Source organism: Dendrobates tinctorius, unplaced genomic scaffold (assembly GCF_039654945.1).
Source record: "Dendrobates tinctorius isolate UK_male_01 unplaced genomic scaffold, ASM3965494v1 ptg000059l, whole genome shotgun sequence".
NCBI classification, from domain to species: domain Eukaryota; kingdom Metazoa; phylum Chordata; class Amphibia; order Anura; family Dendrobatidae; genus Dendrobates; species Dendrobates tinctorius.
The window spans coordinates 22,506,806-22,526,447 of record NW_027361727.1 but is presented as its reverse complement, the minus strand read 5'-3'; positions in this window follow the sequence as shown (position 1 = coordinate 22,526,447).

Here is a 19,642-nt window from a genome sequence, read left to right as displayed (position 1 = left end):
TTGTCAGCAAGAGAGGATAAGAATTTCCTTGACCTGTTAGTTTTGCCTGAGAGAGATTCCCAACAAATGTCTGGATAGTTGAAATCTCCCATGACAACTATGTCATATTTTTTGGAGAACTTGGCCATCTGATGCATAAAGAGTTCATCTATATCTTCGGCTTGCACAGGCGGCCTGTAGTAAATGCCTACAATGGTGTCCTTTCCATTGTTCTGTCCTTGTATTCTTACCCAAACAGTTTCCACAGAACTCCCAGTCTCTGAAGCTTCAATCTCTGTGCAGATATACGCGTTTCGAACATACAATGCGACACCCCCTCCTCGTTTATCAAGTCTGTTTCTTGCAAATAAGTTGTATCCTTCTAGTCTTGTATTCCAATCATGTGTATTGTCCCACCAAGTTTCAGTGATTCCAATGACATCATATTTCTGTTCCTGTGTTAGTAGTTCCAATTCTCCTTGTTTGTTGCCCATGCTTTGTGCATTAGTATAGAAACATTTTAGTTTGTGATTGGTTTCTCTTTCTCCAATATTTTTATTAATTAGATTCTTTCGTCTTTGTTCTTCCTTTCCACTTCTAATAGCAGAGTTCTCAATAGCATTTGTCAGGTGTATGGCTTTTTCTGGTCTTTTGCTTCCCTTCCCATGTTGTTCTAGTTTAAAGCTCTCCTTACAAGTGTAGCAAGGCGACTTCCAAATACATGCTTTCCAGTCTTCGTAAGGTGCACCCCATCTCTAGCAAGTAGTCCATCGTATAAGTAGTTCACTCCGTGATCCAGAAATCCAAATCGTTGCTGACGGCACCATCGACGTAGCCAGTTGTTCACCTGCAGAATCTTATTCCACCTCCTTGTTCCATGGCCATCCACTGGGAGGATGGAAGAGAAGACCACCTGCGCTCCCAGTTCTTTCACTTTCTTGCCTAAGTCTTCAAAGTCTCTGCAGATGGTTTCCAGGTCGTTTCTTGCGGTGTCATTTGTCCCCACATGTAGTAGCAGGAATGGGTAGTCATCTGTAGGTCTGAAGAGTCCTGATATCCTGTCAGACACATCTTTAATTTTTGCACCTGGAAGACAGCACATTTCTCTTGAAGTTATATCCGGTCTGCAGATAGCGGCCTCTGTTCCTCTCAACAGGGAATCCCCCATGACCACCACTCTCCGTTTCTTATGGAATACTCATACTCCGTATGGAATGCCATAGGAATGCATGGGGGGCGTTCTGTACACGATTTTTAAACATTTTTGCAGTGTTTTCAAACCGAAAATCGCGGCAAAAACGCTTAAAAATCGCATCGTGGGCACATAGCCTTAAGAATGTGGGAGCCACTAGTAGAAACCCAAACACCACCACCACAACTTGCAGCAGTACTACCAAACACAGAATTTGTGTACAATACCCTTGTGTACATACCCTCTAAAAACAAGTATTTATTTTAACCATAATTAAAATGCATCTTATAAACCCCTGTGCACAGTGAAGAATAGGAACTATGTCTGAAACAATCTGCAAATAGACACTTCAACATTATAATAAAAGGGAATACAGACCTATACAATACAATTCTGATTCCACACCACTGGATTATCAACTTTTATATATGCGAATGTATCAGATAAATAGAAAGATTAGTGATTTTCACATATATACAAATGAGAACAAATTCAGTATATTGTAAGATCAGTATAACATCCCAGGTTATATCACATTTATTACATATATACAGGGTGGTCCAAAAGTAGGTGGACAGTATGTGTAATAGGGCTATGAAGGGGGAGATTTATCAAACATGGTGTAAAGTGAAACTGACTCAGTTGCCTTTAGCAACAAATCAGATTCCACTTTTCATTCTTCACAGACTCTTTGGAAAATGAAAGGTGAAATCTGGTTGCTAAGGGCAACTGAGTCAGTTTCACAGATCCAGTTTTCACAGATAAATCTCCCCCAAATCTGTTTTCTTTTCAGATAATTCAGATAACCCATAATGGCAAATCATTTAAATACAGATCAAAGAAAATGGATTTTAAAAGAGTATTAGAAATCTCAAAATGCTGAAACAGTTAGAGCAAATTGGGTTGGAACATTTGGTACTCAAGCCCCAAAGAGACATACCATTTACCACATTTATGACAAATTCGATGCCACTGGCTCAATCCTTAATGCTCCAAAAACTGGTCAACCCAAAACAGCCTGGACAGAAAATAATAAACAACTTGTTGCTGAAATATTTAAGAGTCCAAACAAGTCCTTCAGAAGAGTCTCTTTAGAATTGGGAATTTCACAAGCTTCCATCATGCGAATCCTGAAATCTATTGGGTGGAAAGCTTATCGTCCATGTCTAATTCATGGTTTATTGGAGGATGATCCAGACAGGCGGCTGCAATTTAGTGAGATTATGCTTAACGATATTGAAGAAAATCCAGTAATTTTAGATAATATTATGTGGAGTGATGAAGCTTCTAATTATCTGGCCATATTAACAGACATAATTGTATTTACTGGTATAATGAGAGCATGCATGTTCTGTCCTCACTGAATAAGGCAGACTTTTATTTGCAGCTATACAGATCAGCGAAACCGCTATACCGGGGTCCAATAAGGAGACTAGGTTGAATCTGTGCTTTATTTAACGTGATGGTATATTGGCGCGGTGAAACAACAAACATAAACATGCATACAATCAATACTGGGATCATCAGGGATTCATATACATATAATACATCATCTGCACTAATAGCTAACCAGGGAAGAACTATCTAAGCAGGCTAGTATCAGACAGGAATTGGATACAGGAAACAAATACATACCAGCGATGCTGTCACAAGGGGAAAAGAGAAATTACATGCTTCTTGAATGCAGGCAGAAGGAAAATAGTGGACTGAAGAGGAAAATGGGGCTGAACTAACCATAATCCTTTGCAAAAGGCTACCAGGGTGCATTGCAGCCTTACCAGAATGCACTGCAAATGGAGGGAAATAGCAAAGTGAAAGTAAAACACAATAACACTGCGGTTATGACTCTGGTCACTAGATGGAGCCAGAAAACACTGTAAGCATTAACAAGCAGATAATGAGGGATTATGAATTAAATGTCAGAGACAGAACAATGCATTTAACATTAGAGCAACAACTAAATGAGCCTGGTGTCAATGTTTGGGGTGGTATTTCAAGTTTTGGTGTTTTTGGACCTTTTTTATGGAACAGTCACAGGAGATAAGTATCTCAAAATTCTAATGAATCAAGTTGTTCCCCAGTTACAGCAACAGCCTAATTCAAATGACCTTTATTTCCAACAAGATGGGGCCCCTCCACATTATTCAAGAGTAGTCCGCGAGTATCTTGATGAAACATTTCCTTATAAATAGATTGGCCAAAGAGGCCCACTTAATTGGCTGGAACGTTCACCAGACTTGACCCCAATGGATTTTTTCTTTTGGGGAGTACTCAAGGACAAAGTTTATAGTTGAAAACCAAAAAGTGTCAGTGATTTGAAAAGTTACATAAGAGATGCATTTCAAGAAATTAATACCCAAAGAGACTTTTGCAAAAATGTTTGTCGAAGCGTAAGAGGCAGACTTCAAAGCTGTGCAAATTGTGATGGAAAACAGTTTGAGCACCTGTTAGGCATTGGGTTCTTGCCGCTGCACAGCAGGAATCCCGAGCCTTGCCTTCGGCGGTCTCCCATTCCTCTCCAGCAGCAGAGGAGGCTGCTCAGCAGACTCATCGATCCTGGCGCTCTGCTCAGACCAGCTCTGTGGGTTTGGTTGCTGCTGCCACCTCTGGTCCAGCTATAGCAACGCATGCTGGTCAGCAGCGAGCTACTCCAGGGACTAAGTCCTTTCGGTGTAGTGAGCATGCCCGTGGGACGATCTCTCATTGGAGATCGGAGGTCACATGCTCAGGTCCTTCTCCAGCTCGGATTGGACCATCAGGACGGTCCCGGAAGGACGCTGCTATAAAAGGTTTGCATGGCCGCTCGGCCATGCACTAGTATGCACAGTATTTGGTAGAGGGATGTGTGTTGATGGATGCTTGTGAAAAGCTGACTGACTTATTATGAAACCCCTTCCCTTTGATACGCATGTTGGTAGGGTTAGAGTTTACAGCCAGCGCCGAGTTGTGACACTGCCTAGCGCCGCAGTGCTCCCTGCTCCTCAAACATGCTAGCGCCAGTGTGCGCCAAGCTATAAGGCACCACTGTACCGCATCTACTGCAGCGCCTGTCAGCGGCGCCGTGCGCACTTCTGTACTCTTAGAGTGCGCTTTCCAGTCCTGTGTCTAGGCTGGTTAGTGGTGTCCGCCAGTACGGCACTGTGTGGACTTGTGTGCAGTTTCTGTTAGTTTAGCTTCTACCTGGCACCGCAGTTGCGGCGCCGAGTGCTAGCGGTCTCGAAGGACTCGCATCTTTGGGGCCGAGTCCTGAGACTATACACTAGCGCCCACTCCGCCGAGTCCTGTGACGTTAAGAGGCTCCGGCATTTGTTACAGCAGCTCTGAAGTAACAGACTTCGCTCCCATACACTCCGGGTCAGCGGTTAGCCCGCCGGTGTTTTGTTTGTACTCCGCCATTACTGAGCAGCAGTTTTCCATCTCTGCACGGTGGACCCCGGGTTGTGATCGCACTTCCTTATATTTTATATTTAGTGCGATCCGCAACCCTAACAGCTTCTGCGTTGATGAAATTTAAGGGCTTTTGTATTATTGTTCAGAATAAAATGTAATTGTCAATGTTATGCTTGTGTTAGTGAATATAATTTTACATATAAATCAAAATAAATGTTATTTTCTGTCCACCTACTTTTGGACCACCCTGTATATTACCACAGGCCTCCTTTGCCTCTGGCTAGTGTATTAGTGTAAGGCCTCTTTCACACATCAGGTTTTCGCCGTCAGGCGCGATCCGGCGCTTTTGACAGAAACCGGATCCGGCGAAATGCAATGCCGGATCCGGTTTCCCCCCCATTGACTTGCATTAGAGCCGGATCGAGCCGGATGGCCATGCGTTTCATCCGATTTTCGCCGGATCCGGCAATGTGACGCGATCCGGCGTCTGGAAAAAACGGCTACTGTAACGTTTTTTGTCTCCGGCGAAAAAGCCGGACACGCCGGATCCGGCGTGTCCGGCTTTTTCATACAATGAAAGCCTATGAGCGCCGCAATGCGCCTGATCCGGCGGTGGCCGGATCTGGTTTTTTTGGTCTGAGCATGCTCAGTAGCTCTGCCCACAAGACATATATAAAAGCAAGACAGTGGGACCCTCAGCCATACCCAACATGCCACCCAAGCCAAGAACCAGGAGCAGGAGAAGGCAGCAGACATCTGCAGCAGCACCATCAGCACCACCCCAAATGGAGCAGCATGCTGAACAACGGGAGGGGAGTCCAGCAGCAGATGAGAGACGGTAATTATCAAATCCCCCATTCCTCCAAACTAGGGCTATGGAATATCAAGATATTCATTGGCCATTTGTTTCTCTTTATTCAACAGCCGCCCAATAGATGCAGCAGCAGCAGCAGCAATGGCAGCAGCAGGAACACCACCCACAGCCATGGAGTCTGGCCATCTGGAAGACAGCACATCTTCTTCTGGGAGCCCTCCCTCGCATCGTCAGCGTTTGACGGTAAGTTTTTATTTCCAAAATCCATCATCTCTGTAATATATGTGTATTCATTGCCTTTTATTTCAAAACAGGAATCACAAGATGAAGAGGAGCTCCCAGAAGAAGAAGGAAGGGGTGGACAGACACCTGGAGTGGGCTCACAATTGGTAAGTTTTTGGCATCAAACGCAGAAACACAACATCACACTACACACAACACATAGAAAACAATGTTCTGCAGACCACACACAGCAAACAAATGCCTACATCCAAAGACATAACATTTTTTGTTTTCTTCTCTAGTCTTCCCAATCTGGTGCTCGGCCAAGAGGTCCTCGCAGTGCCTCCCAGGGTCGTCGGCGACAGCAACGCGGCGGTCACCAGCGTGTAAGTATAAATATTTTTGCTTTGTTTTTTTGCACTTTTTATTTCATTTCTTTTGTGGAGGCTAATTATGTTATTTTTGTCTTTTTCTTTAACAGCCTTCACAGCGTGCTCCCGACTCTGACGGTGAGGATGGAGGAATCGATGTGGACCACCTCATCGATCTCGTCAGAGAAAGGGAGCCGCTCTGGAATATGGCTGACCGCCGCCACGCTGACCTTATCGTTAACCGACGACTCTGGGAGGAAATCTGTTCTCTCCTTGTGGACCGCTGGGAGGACCTTGAAGCTCGGGCCCAGATTAAAGAGCGTAAGTATATACAGTACCGGTTGCTTGATTTAAACCAGTGTTTCCCGAACTCCAGTCCTCGTGGTCCCCACGGATCATGTGTTCAGGATTTCTATTTACTTTGGAAATCCTGAACACATGACCCCTGGGGACCATGAGGACTGGAGTTTGGGAAACACTGATGTTGTATACTAACCACTTTGTCCTTTCTCGTTTCAGGGGAGAGAATTGTGAAGCGGTGGCGGTCTGTGAGGGATCGTTTCAAGAAGGAGTTCAATAAAGAGATGCGGGCCCCGAGTGGATCTGGAGGACGCAGGAGCAAGTACAAGTACACACGAGCCCTGTCGTTCCTCCGGGAAACAATGGTCACCAGAAGGTAAATATTACACACCACATGTGAAAAAAATGTTTAGATGTAACTTTTTTGTTTCAGCCAGGGCCATACCATGTCACTATTTTAATTATTTTTTTTTTCTCTTTATTCCACAGCACGGTGAGCAGCACTCGGGAGCCTGCACGATTGGACCCTTCTGAGGCGATCCCTGAGGAGACCGGCACCGAGGGACACTTCGACCGCCCCGGTACATCTGCACCTTCCCAGCCTTCCCACACATTCGACCCATCTGTCCCATCCACCAGCACAGGAGCATCGTGGCCGCCTACATTACATGAAGCTGCTGGTGAGGAGATCGATTTCCCTTTACCCCACCCTTCTGCCCCTGCCACCTCTAGTACACCTGCGGGTACTGGGCGGCAGCGGCAGAGGGGTCAGGAAAAGACTTATGCGCCAGAGTTCTTGCATCTGAATGCATCTTTCCAGAACTGTCTAAAAGTCTTGTCAGAGCAAATCTCCGCAGGCTTCCAGCAGATCAACTCCAGCATTCTGGAGGTGAAGACACTTCTGCAAACCATGCATTCAGAAGCAAGATCTTCGCCAAACCACACCTTTTTCAGGTCTGTTGTGGAGCGCATGGAAACGCTATCTCCTACCCAGCAGATGCATGTAATGCATTCGTGCCACGGTGCTCTACAGCAGGTTACCTCCCAACCTCCACCTCCCACCACTGTAGTTCCTCCACCTGCACCCCCTCCAGCCACTTTCCATCCTCCCCCTCCTATTACATCTGCACCCCCTCCAGCCACTTTCCATCCTCCCCCTCCTATTACATACCAGCAACCTCCCCAGTACCAGCAACCTCCCCAGTACCAGCAACCTCCCCAGTACCAGACATCTCCCCACTTCCAGCAACCTGCCCCGTACCAAACTCCTTTCCCGTACCAAACTCCTTCCCCGTACCAAACTCCTTCCCCATACAACTTTCCATCAACATCATCTGCTCCTACAGTCCCTGCCCAACCCTCCACTCCACCGCCCACCACCTCTTCTGCCTCCCACATGTCCACCCATTCTGTAGCTTTTTCCACACCATCACCTCTAACTGTTCCTTCCCCACCACGATCCCAGTCCTCTCTCCACACTCCCATTGTCGAAGTGTCCCGCAGCCCCTCCAGCAGTATTTCCACCCCACACTACACAGATTTATGATGTGTTGGTTTCAAACCTTTATTAAAAAAGTTTTTTTAACTTTAAAAACAGTTTACAAAAAAGAAATATTTTAAATAAAAGTTAAATTATTGTTTACACTTGTTGTCTGTCATTTCTTTCTGCGGCGAAATATGTTTAAAAAAAAGGTTAAATACAGGGTATTTAAAAGGTATTCAAAACCAGGTATATAACTGTGGGTAAATTTTAGCTTTTTGCCACAGTTGTGTTCCTGGTTGTGTTTGAAGCAAAGTATTTCACCTAAAAAGTTGTTTATTGTTGGTGATTTCCTAACAATGTACACAACTTTTGTTAAAAGGTGAAATACTTTGCATAAAACCCAACCAGGTACACACCTGTGCCCTAAAGCTAAAAATAGAGACCATGACAAGATAGCCAACTTTGGTTGGCAAAGGTATATACTGTTGGTACAGAAGGTACACAAGTTTGGGGCACAAATCTTTCACACTCTGTCATCCTGCCAGTGTACTCTGCCTTGAGGTGACATAAAGTATAGTGCAAAATTGTCCCTCATTACTGAAACCGTCACAGAACTTCTAGTGGTAATGTCATGGTAATCTTGCAAGGTGGTTTCTTCAGAGGTGTCCTCAATGGAAATGGGTTCCTTGCAGATAACAAAATTGTGGAGTACCACGCAAGCTTTGATCACCTCGTCAACAGTTTCTGTCTTGAGGTTGATCGCAGTCAATAGGACCCGCCATTTGGCTGTCAGAATACCAAAGGTACATTCAACCATTCTTCTTGCTCTTGTGAGGCGGTAATTAAAAATGCGTTTTGGTCTTGTCAATCCTCTGCTAGAGTACGGTTTCAAAAGGTGTTCTGACAGCTGGAAGGCTTCATCCCCTACACAGACAAATGGCATAGGTGGACCAGATGTTTGCGGCAGCGGTCTAGGTGGTGGGAACTGGAAGGTGTTTCCATACAGTTTACGTCCCATGGCAGACAGTTTGAAAACTTGAGAGTCGTTGGAGCGGCCATAGGCCCCAATATCAACAGCAATAAATTTGTATTCCGCGTCAGCGATGGCCATGAGGACAATTGAAAAATATTTCTTGTAATTGAAATATTCCGATCCCAATCCGGCTGGCTTTACAATGCGGATATGTTTCCCGTCCACAGCGCCCAAGCAGTTTGGAAACTGACATATCTGTTGAAACTTGTCAGCAATTTCAATCCACCTCTCTGTTGTGGGCTCTGGTAAAACTCTTCAGCTAAGGAGTCCCACAGTGCACGGCATGTGTACTTCACTATTCCAGATATGGTGGAAATCCCGAGTCTGTACTGGAAATGCTGTGACGAAAGGGATTCTCCAGTTGCAAGAAATCTGTGGGGAATTAAAAAACAATCAATTAGTTTTAAATCACAGCATTACATACCAAAACTCAGCTATAACACTTGGAGATACAAACTACCACCAACAAGATTGCAGGGAAAGTGTGCTCTGATGCGATCACATCCAGTAAATGTGGCTTACCTTAAAGTCACCATCAGACGCTCTGCGGGTGAAACGGAGAAGCGGCAATAGGTGTCCGCTTTTCTTATGAGGTGTGCAATGCGCTCCACCAAGTAATCAAAATTCTCCATTTTCATCCAAACATATCCAAAAAATTTATCCGGGTTTTGTCGAAGGTCCATGCAGAGTGTAGAATAGACCCCACGCGTCATTCTCTTGGCTGTGATGGGGTGGATCCACAAACGTCGTCTACGATGCCTGATGCACTGCTGTCTCGCTCTCTCCTTCTCCAGAACAATCACCCTCAAACGATTTGCCTCCGCTGTAAAATCCGCCAAATTCTTCAAAATATTTCCAATGACAACATCCATCTTCGCCAGTAACTTGCTCTTCTCTCCAACCTGCACTTTCTCCTCTACAACCTGTCAAAGAAGGGCTGTAGGAACACGGTATATATAGTTTTCCAGTAGCCAATCCCGTTCGGAAGGCCACAAGGGTCAATTTTAAAAACCGGATCCGGCGTAATCCGTCGAAAAACGGATAGAAAAATGGATGAACCGGATGAGACGGATCCGGTTTTGTCTGTCAAGAACAAGACGGATCCGGCAGAAAACCGGATCCGGCACATCAGGTTTTACAAAACATTTGCCGGATCCGGCGTTACAGCACGACGCCGGATCGCGCCTGACGCCGAAAACCTGATGTGTGAAAGTAGCCTAAGGAAGCAGAGGCTATTATGGAATATATGGTGCATCATGTGATCAGAGCAGTGTGGGAAGGGGGCTGTCTGACTGACTCATTTCAATAGCTAAGCCAGCCCCTTTCTCTGTTCTAGATTCTGCACAGATAGAGAAGGGGCTGCTTCAGCCCCCTTCACACACAGCACTGAAGATGTGCCACACACAGGAAACTTCCCTGTGTTATGCACAAGCTGGAAATGGAGCTGCCTGGACCCCAGGATGAAGCTATTGTCAGAATATTGACATTTTGTATATATTTATGTCATAAAAAATAGTTAAGACCCATAACACAGTTCCAGTGAGGGTGCATTCACCCCCCTCCTTTCTCACACAGAATTTCCAGTAGCAAAAAGAGCTGACATTCTAAACTTCTTTTAGTAGTAGAATTACACAGCTTAAGATATGGCAAGTGAGGAAATTACAGTCATATGTTAAAGTTTGGGCACCCCTATTAATGTTAACCTTTTTTCTTTACAACAATTTTGGTTTTTGCAACAGCTATTTCAGTTTCATATATCTAATAACTGATGGACTCAGTTATATTTCTGGATTCAAATGAGGTTTATTGTACTAACAGAAAATGAGCAATCTGCATTTTAACAAAATTTGACCCGTGCAGAAGTATGGGCACCCTTATTTTCTTGATTTGAACATTCCTAACTACTTTTTAATGACTTCCTGAAGCACTGAATTGGTTTTGTAACCTCATTGAGCTTTGAACTTCATAGCCAGGTGTATCAAATCATGAGAAAAGGTATTTAAGGTGGCCACTTGCAAGTAGTTCTCCTATTTGATTCTCCTATGAAGAGTGGCATCATGGGCTCCTCAAAACAACTCTCAAATGATCTGAAAACAAAGATTATTCGACATAGCTTTTCAGGGGAAGGATACAAAAAGTTGTCTCAGAGATTTAACCTGTCAGTTTCCACTGTGAGGAACATAGTAAGGAAATGGAAGAACACAGGTACAGTTCTTGTTAAGCCCAGAAGTGGCAGGCCAAGAAAAATATCAGAAAGGCAGAGAAGAACAATGGTGAGAACAGTCAAGGACAATCCACAGACCACCTCCAAAGACCTGCAGCATCATCTTGCTGCAGATGGTGTCACTGTGCATCGGTCAACAATACAGCGCACTTTGCACAAGGAGAAGCTGTATGGGAGAGTGATGCGAAAGAAGCCGTTTCTGCAAGCACGCCACAAACAGAGTCTCCTGAGGTATGCAGAGGTATGCAAAAGCACATTTGGACAAGCCAGTTACATTTTGGAAGAAGGTCCTGTGGACTGATGAAACAAAGATTGAGTTGTTTGGTCATACAAAAAGGCGTTATGCATGGAGGCTAAAAAACACAGCATTCCAAGAAAAACACTTGCTACCCACAGTAAAATTTGGTGGAGGTTCCATCATGCTTTGGGGCTGTGTGGCCAATGCCGGCACCGGGAATCTTGTTAAAGTTGAGGGTCGCATGGATTCAACTCAGTATCAGCAGATTCTTGACAATAATGTGCAAGAATCAGTGACGAAGTTGAAGTTATGCAGGGGATGGATATTTCAGCAAGACAATGATCCAAAACACCGCTCCAAATCTACTCAGGCATTCATGCAGAGCAACAATTACAATGTTCTGGAATGGCCATCCCAGTCCCCAGACCTGAATATCATTGAACATCTGTGGGATGATTTGAAGCAGGCTGTCCATGCTCGACGACCATCAAACTTAACTGAACTGGAATTGTTTTGTAAACAGGAATGGTCACAAATACCTTCATCCAGGATCCAGGAACTCATTAATAGCTACAGGAAGTGACTAGAGGCTGTTATTTTTGCAAAAGGAGGATCTACGAAATATTAATGTCACTTTTATGTTGAGGTGCCCATACTTTTGCATCGGTCAAATTTTGTTAAAATGCAGATTGCACATTTTCTGTTAGTACAATAAACCTCATTTGAATCCAGAAATATATCTGAGTCCATCAGTTATTAGATATATGAAACTGAAATAGCTGTTGCAAAAACCAAAATTGTTATAAAGAAAAAAGGTTAACATTAATAGGGGTGCCCAAACTTTAACATATGACTGTATGTATGTCTGAGAGGTGAGGAAACTAATTAAAATTCCCTTTGAAGGGAAGGACCCCTGCAGAACCAAGCAGGATGTCTATTGTGAGGAAGACTGAGATTCATAGATTGGAGAGGAAGAGAAACAGGAAATCTAACACGTTAGAGAGAACTTTTGTCCCATTTCCTCTGAAGGTCACAAGTGTATGGAAGTGATGCACTCACTCACTTTGTCATGGGTTCACTAGAATCCCTTCAATTAAATAACCGCCTGATAGATGATGCAAACCAGATCATGTTTGGTCTCTGGGTAATGGTAAAATCATCATGATTAACAATATGCCGCTAATACATCCTGCCTGTAACCCCTAGGGATGAAAATATCTTGGGAATTGGAAGTCTCATAATCTTCTGAAACTTAAGCCATGTCCCAGAACCTGCCTTGTTATGAGTAATTAACGGGAGGTGTGTGGGTGTAACTTAGGTGCTGATAAAAGGTCAAGAAGAATTATGATCTGGGTTTCTGTTTTTATGTTTGCCATTGTGAATCGGTTTTGGGGTTTCCATATGTTTTTTGGCTGATGTGATGCCTCAGGGAGGCAGACTACCTAGAGTGGACCCGCTGGACCGTGGAACCGACCCTCCCCTGGGCGAGCTGGGCCTAGTGGAACCGACCCCTATACAGGGACCATCAGGGGAAAACCCAGGGGACTCTAGGACCACGGCAGCTGATACCAAGAGGGGTGGTTCATAGGAGGTAAAGGGTAGGATGGGATAGCAGATTGGGGATCCAGGATCAGACAGAGAAAACGTAGGTGGACTAGGGGTACTGGAGATGAAGGAAAAGAGGACTTAAGGGCCAGGAATGTGGACCAGCAGGACGGGAGCAGAGTCAGAGGACCACCAGGGAGTCACACGGAGACTGGCGACAGAGGCAGGCAACGGAGACAGGCTCTGTGAGCAGAACACAAACAAACTGAGTAACAATAGCGCAGCGGTAGCAAAAACGGGACCCAAGTATTAGCAGGAAAGCCATGCAATAATTAGGCACCTCCTCCTAGAGGAGGCAGCCTGATATACCCAGTCCTTAACCCCCATAGGCTGGATGGGGCTTCCGGGTCAGGGCACGACAGACCCACAAAAAGCAAGTGACGTGCGCGCCAGCGTCCTATGCTGTCCAGGGAGAGCGCGCAGGTGCCAGAATCTTGCCGCCGTCCCCGAGACTGGAAGTGCAGGAAAAGCACGGCGAGACCAGCCACCAGCAGCACGCTGGGATGCCGGAGCAGCAGCAGAGGACTGGGCAGCGGCGGCACCAGAGGAGGTACAGGCAGTGGCGGAAACAGCTGATTCATCAACAGCGACTTAAAAAAAAAACAAATTGCAAAATTTCTGCAGAAATGTACTTCAGTGTCACCCCTAAAGTGATTTTATGTACATCTGGATTTTTTTATTACAGTTTCTGACTTTTAAAAGTTACAAAATGGTTAAAGACAGAATTAAAGAGCATTTTTGATTTTGAGCAAAACTCATGATCCAAATGTACCATTTTGATGATTTTGGCCCAAAAAACATCAACAAATTCACAATAGATAAAAAAGAAAGTGACTTAACACAAAGGTTTCTCATTTTAAGTATACTCCACAAACCTTTATAAAAGTCCTCACAACCTTGATAAATTAAGCTTTTGTCTTTTTTCTGAGATCAAACCTAATAAATTGGAAACAAGAATTGCAACATAATAAATTAGCAAATATAATTTATTAAATGCTTTAGACTTTTCACTATATGCTTATGGGGTGTGGAACAGTGGTAAAATCATGGCTTCAGGCAAAAGAGGGATAATTTTTAGATGCAATCGAGCAGCAAAATTACACAAAAATGGTGCAGGATTTCCTGGTAAAGTAAACGTAAACTAAATGTGTGATAAGATGGCAAAATTGCATGAAATTGTTGTCACAAAATATAAACTTAAGTTAAGTCAGCCAATAGGTGGAATAAAATTAGACAAGTGTCTATTCTACCTTGTCTAAGCTTACACTGTCTAAAAATTATATCATTGTCATAAATCTGCACCAAAGTTTCTAACTCATCCTGGAGCTCCATTTAGGGGTAAAGTTTATTTGTTCAGAAGTCCATAAACTCCAACTTTTCAGTAAAGATCTCCATAAAAATGCTGAATGATGCTACAAATACTTCCCTTTGCATAAAGTTTACATGGAGGCTTTGGATCAAGAGAGGGAGTCTGAAATTGGGCAAATAGTGCAGTATTCAGATATACAGTGGGGGAAATAAGTATTTGATCCCTTTCTGATTTTGTAAGTTTGCCCACTGACATGAACCGTCTATAATTTTAAGGGGAGGTTAATTTTAACATTGAGAAATAGAATATCAAAAATAAAATTCAAAAAATCACATTGTATAAATGATATAAATTTTTTTGCGTTTTGTAGTGAGAAATAAGTATTTGATCCCTCTGGCAAACAAGACTTAATACTTGGTGGTAAAACCCTTGTTGGCAAGTCCAGCAGTCAGACGTTTCTTGTAGTTGATGATGAGGTTTGCGCACATATCAGGAGGAATTTTGAGAAAAGGAAGAAAGGTCCAGCTCCAGAAATTGAAAATCCAGGATTTTTATTGTATCATGTTTAAAATACATTCATGGCTGCTTGTGATCAAGTAACGGCAACAAAGTTCACCGCATGGGGATATTCTCCAGGTCTCTGTACGCGTTTCGAGCACAAGTGCTCTTAGACTCAGAGTAGCTGTGGAATATCAGCTGAACCACATATAAAACTCTGTCACAGGTGATCTAATCAGAAGTGAACAATTTATACCAAAATAATAAAATCAGTAAAAAAAAAAGAGAAAAAGAAAAAACACATTAATACATAACATAATAGAAATATATATAAAAATTCAATAGTACAGCATAAATTCCTTTTTTTAAATTTAATCTCAGAGGAACACGTGTATCAAGCATATATATCCAAAGTACCTCTCGGTTCCTTAAAGGTTTTTCTTTGTCTCCACCTCATAAATCTCTTCTAATCCTCTCCGCTGCATGAATCTTCAAACCAGATAAATCCCTGTTATAAACAGAAGTAAAATGCTTTGACAGATAAAAACATTCCTAGTAGTAGTTTACCCGACATCATATAGGTGTTCACATGTTCTCCCCTTTACTTTACAGATAGTGGATCCTGCATACTTTAAACCACATTTAGTACATTCAGCTATATAAACCACATAGTTTGAGTTACAATTTAAAAACTCTTTGATCTTATATACCTTACTATTAGTGGCATTAGAGAAAAATATATAAGATAGACATGCAAACCTACTACAAGTCTATTGTGGATAATGCATTGGGGTATAACCCTCAAACATGCTCAGATGACACTCAGTTAGCTGTTAGAGCACAATCAGATGAAGATACACATGCAAAACTTCTGCAGCTCTCTTGTAAATAATACATTGGGGTGTGACCCTCAAGCATGCCCAGATAACACCTAATTAGCTGTTAAAACACAACCAAAATAAAGGTACACATGCAAACCTTCTGCAGGTCTATTGTAGATAATGCATTGGGGTGTAGCCCTCAAGCATGCTCAGATGACACTTAATTGACTATTAAAGCACAATCGAAATACAGAAACACATGCAAACCTTCTACAGGTCTATTGTGAATAACACGTTGGGGTATGACCCTCAAGCATGCTCAGATGACACTTAGTTGTTAGAGCACAATCAAGATAAAAATACCCATGCAATCCTTCTATAAGTCTATTATGGATAATGCATTGGGGTATAACCCTCAAGCATGCCCAGATGACACTTCGTTAACTGTTAGAGCACAGTCAAAATAAAGATATGCTCTTAGACTCAGAGTAGCTATGCAATATCAGCTAAACCACATATACAACTTAGTCACAGGTGATCTAATCAGAAATGGACAATTTATACAAAAATAATAATGTCAGAAAAAGGAAAAAAAAAAATTTTCCTTTCTTTTTTTTTCCTTCCCCTTCCTCTCTCAATAGTACAGCATAAATTCCTTTTTTAAATTTAATCCCAAAGGAACACGTGTGTCAAGCATATACAGTGGGGCAAAAAAGTATTTAGTCAGTCAGCAATAGTGCAAGTTCCACCACTTAAAAAGATGAGAGGCGTCTGTAATTTACATCATAGGTAGACCTCAACTATGGGAGACAAACTGAGAAAAAAAAAATCCAGAAAATCACATTGTGTGTTTTTTTTTCATTTTATTTGCATATTATGGTGGAAAATAAGTATTTGGTCAGAAACAAGCAATCAAGATTTCTGGCTCTCACAGACCTGTAACTTCTTCTTTAAGAGTCTCCTCTTTCCTCCACTCATTACCTGTAGTAATGGCACCTGTTTAAACTTGTTATCAGTATAAAAAGACACCTGTGCACACCCTCAAACAGTCTGACTCCAAACTCCACTATGGTGAAGACCAAAGAGCTGTCAAAGGACCAGGGCCGGACTGAGACTAAAATTCAGCCCTGGCATTTGAAGTTACACAGGCCCACTAGTCACATGGTGACTATATAATATCTTTGTACACTAGTAGTTTACAAGAAGTGAGAGGAAATTAACACGACTATATAACATGTAGTCAGAGCTGTGCCCAGTGTTTCAGCTCAGTCCTATTTATTGCTTTTAGGTACAGTACTCCTCCCAAATCTCTGTCCCCTTTTGTATGCATGATTACAGAATTCCTGGCAGAACTGCTCTCTATTGGGCAACCAGACCCCCTGGTCATAGCCGCCCCTATCATACCTCCCAACTTTTGAAGAAGGGAAAGATGGACAAAGACTGCAAATTTTGGCCACGCCCAGCCACACCCATTTCACAACTAGTCACACCCATGTCCACACCTAATCGCACCCATTTAGCACTGCTGATCATACTGACTGGTACTGAGGGCACAGTGGCTGGCATTATGGGCACACTGACTGGCACTAAGGAAGAGAGAAAACAGAGAGAGAGAGAAAAAAGAAAACAGAGAGAGCGAGAAAGAAAGGGGAAAGAAAGAAAGAACAGTGAGAGACAAAGAAAGAACAGTGAGAGACAGAGAAAGAACAGAGAGAGAAAGAAAGAGGGGAAAGAAAGAAAGAACAGAGAGAGACAGAGAAAGAACAGAGAGAGAAAGAAAGAAGTAAAGAAAAGAAAGAAAGAACAGAGAGAAAGAGAGGAAAGAAAAAGAAAGAAAGAGGGGAAGAACAGAGAGAGAAAGAAAGAACAGAGAGAAAGAAAAAGAGAGAAAGAAATAAAGAAAGATTCTACAAAGATACTATAGCAGCCCGGCTCCCATTGTAGTGCCCACCTGAGCCTCCCGGTGCAGGACCTATCATGATCCGCTCACATGGCCGGCATCCCCGATTCCAAGGCGATCCTGCTGTCTGCGCTGTCGGAGGAGGACACGGTGATGGATCTTAAGCATTCCTGGTTCCGTCACAATCTCCTCAAGAAATTATCTAATTTCCGGTCAGCTTCCAGCACATCACTTCAGGTGGAACATCATGTGTGTGTTTTAAAATGCTCCTCGGGGCTCCGCCGTGTACTCCTGTGTCCGTGGGAAAAGCCCACTTTGTATGCTTCATACACACTTGGCTCCACTCCGTACACACACGGCTCCTCTCCGTACACCTCATACACACACGGCTCTGCGCCGTACACCTCGTACAAACACGGCTCCGCTCTGTCCACCTCGTACAAACACGGCTCCGCTCTGTCCACCTCATACACACACACGGCTCCGCTCCGTACACCTCATACACACACACGGCTCCACCTCGTATACACACACGCGGCTCCACCTCGTACACGCGGCGCGGCTCCGCACACCTCGCACACGCGCGGCTCCGCTCCATACACCTCGCACATGCGCGGCTCCGCTCCATACACCTCATACACACACAGCTCTGCTACATCCACACTGTAAATCCTGACCCCACACATACTTACCTCAAGCAGCACCATGACAACAGCAAAGCAGAGTCTTGCAGACGGTAGAGGCAAGGCTGAGCGCACAGGACCTGTGATGAGGTCACAGGAGGGGCGGAGTCAGGGGTGACAAGATCGGGAGTCTGGACAAAGGCTCCTGATCATGTTGTGACCCCCTGACTCCTCCCCTCCTGTGACCTCATCACAGGTCCTGCGAACAGAGCCAGCAGGCAAGCGAGTGCGACGCTGTGAGTGGCTGCGGGGGGGGGGGGAGGGGGTCTCATGCTACGGCGAGGAGGGGGGGCGTGGCGGCTTATCTCCCTGCAGTGCGGGAGGAACTTGGAAACTATCAACGCCATGCCCGCAGAGGGCCGGCGGCAGGAGCAACAGTGGCCGCAGCCGCTGGCAAGCGGCCAGATGATCGGGCGCTGCCGCCCGCGGCCCACGAGACAGCGGCCCAGCGGGAAAATGCCCGGTTGGTTATATTGCCAATCCGGGCCTGCAAAGGACACCAGAAACAAAATTGTAGCCCTGCACCAGGCTGGGAAGACTGAATCTGCAATAGCCAACCAGCTTGGAGTGAAGAAATCAACTGTGGGAGCAATAATTAGAAAATGGAAGACATACAAGACCACTGATAATCTCCCTCGATCTGGTGCTCCACGCAAAATCCCACCCCGTGGGGTCAGAATGATCACAAGAACGGTGAGCAAAAATCCCAGAACCACGCGGGGGGACCTAGTAAATGAACTGCAGAGAGCTGGGACCAATGTAACAAGGCCTACCATAAGTAACACACTACGCCACCATGGACTCAGATCCTGCAGTGCCAGACGTGTCCCACTGCTTAAGCCTGTACATGTCCGGGCCCGTCTGAAGTTTGCTATAGAGCATTTGGATGATCCAGAGGAGTTTTGGGAGAATGTCCTATGGTCTGATGAAACCAAACTGGAACTGTTTGGTAGAAACACAACTTGTCGTGTTTGGAGGAAAAAGAATACTGAGTTGCATCCATCAAACACCATACCTACTGTAAAGCATGGTGGTGGAAACATCATGCTTTGGGGCTGTTTCTCTGCAAAGGGGCCAGGACGACTGATCCGGGTACATGAAAGAATGAATGGGGCCATGTATCGTGAGATTTTGAGTGCAAACCTCCTTCCATCAGCAAGGGCATTGAAGATGAAACGTGGCTGGGTCTTTCAACATGACAATGATCCAAAGCACACCGCCAGGGCAACGAAGGAGTGGCTTCGTAAGAAGCATTTCAAGGTCCTGGAGTGGCCTAGCCAGTCTCCAGATCTCAACCCTATAGAAAACCTTTGGAGGGAGTTGAAAGTCCGTGTTGCCAAGCGAAAAGCCAAAAACATCACTGCTCTAGAGGAGATCTGCATGGAGGAATGGGCCAACATACCAACAACAGTGTGTGGCAACCTTGTGAAGACTTACAGAAAACGTTTGACCTCTGTCATTGCCAACAAAGGATATATCACAAAGTATTGAGATGAAATTTTGTTTCTGGCCAAATACTTATTTTCCACCATAATATGCAAATAAAATGAAAAAAAAACACACAATGTGATTTTCTGGAT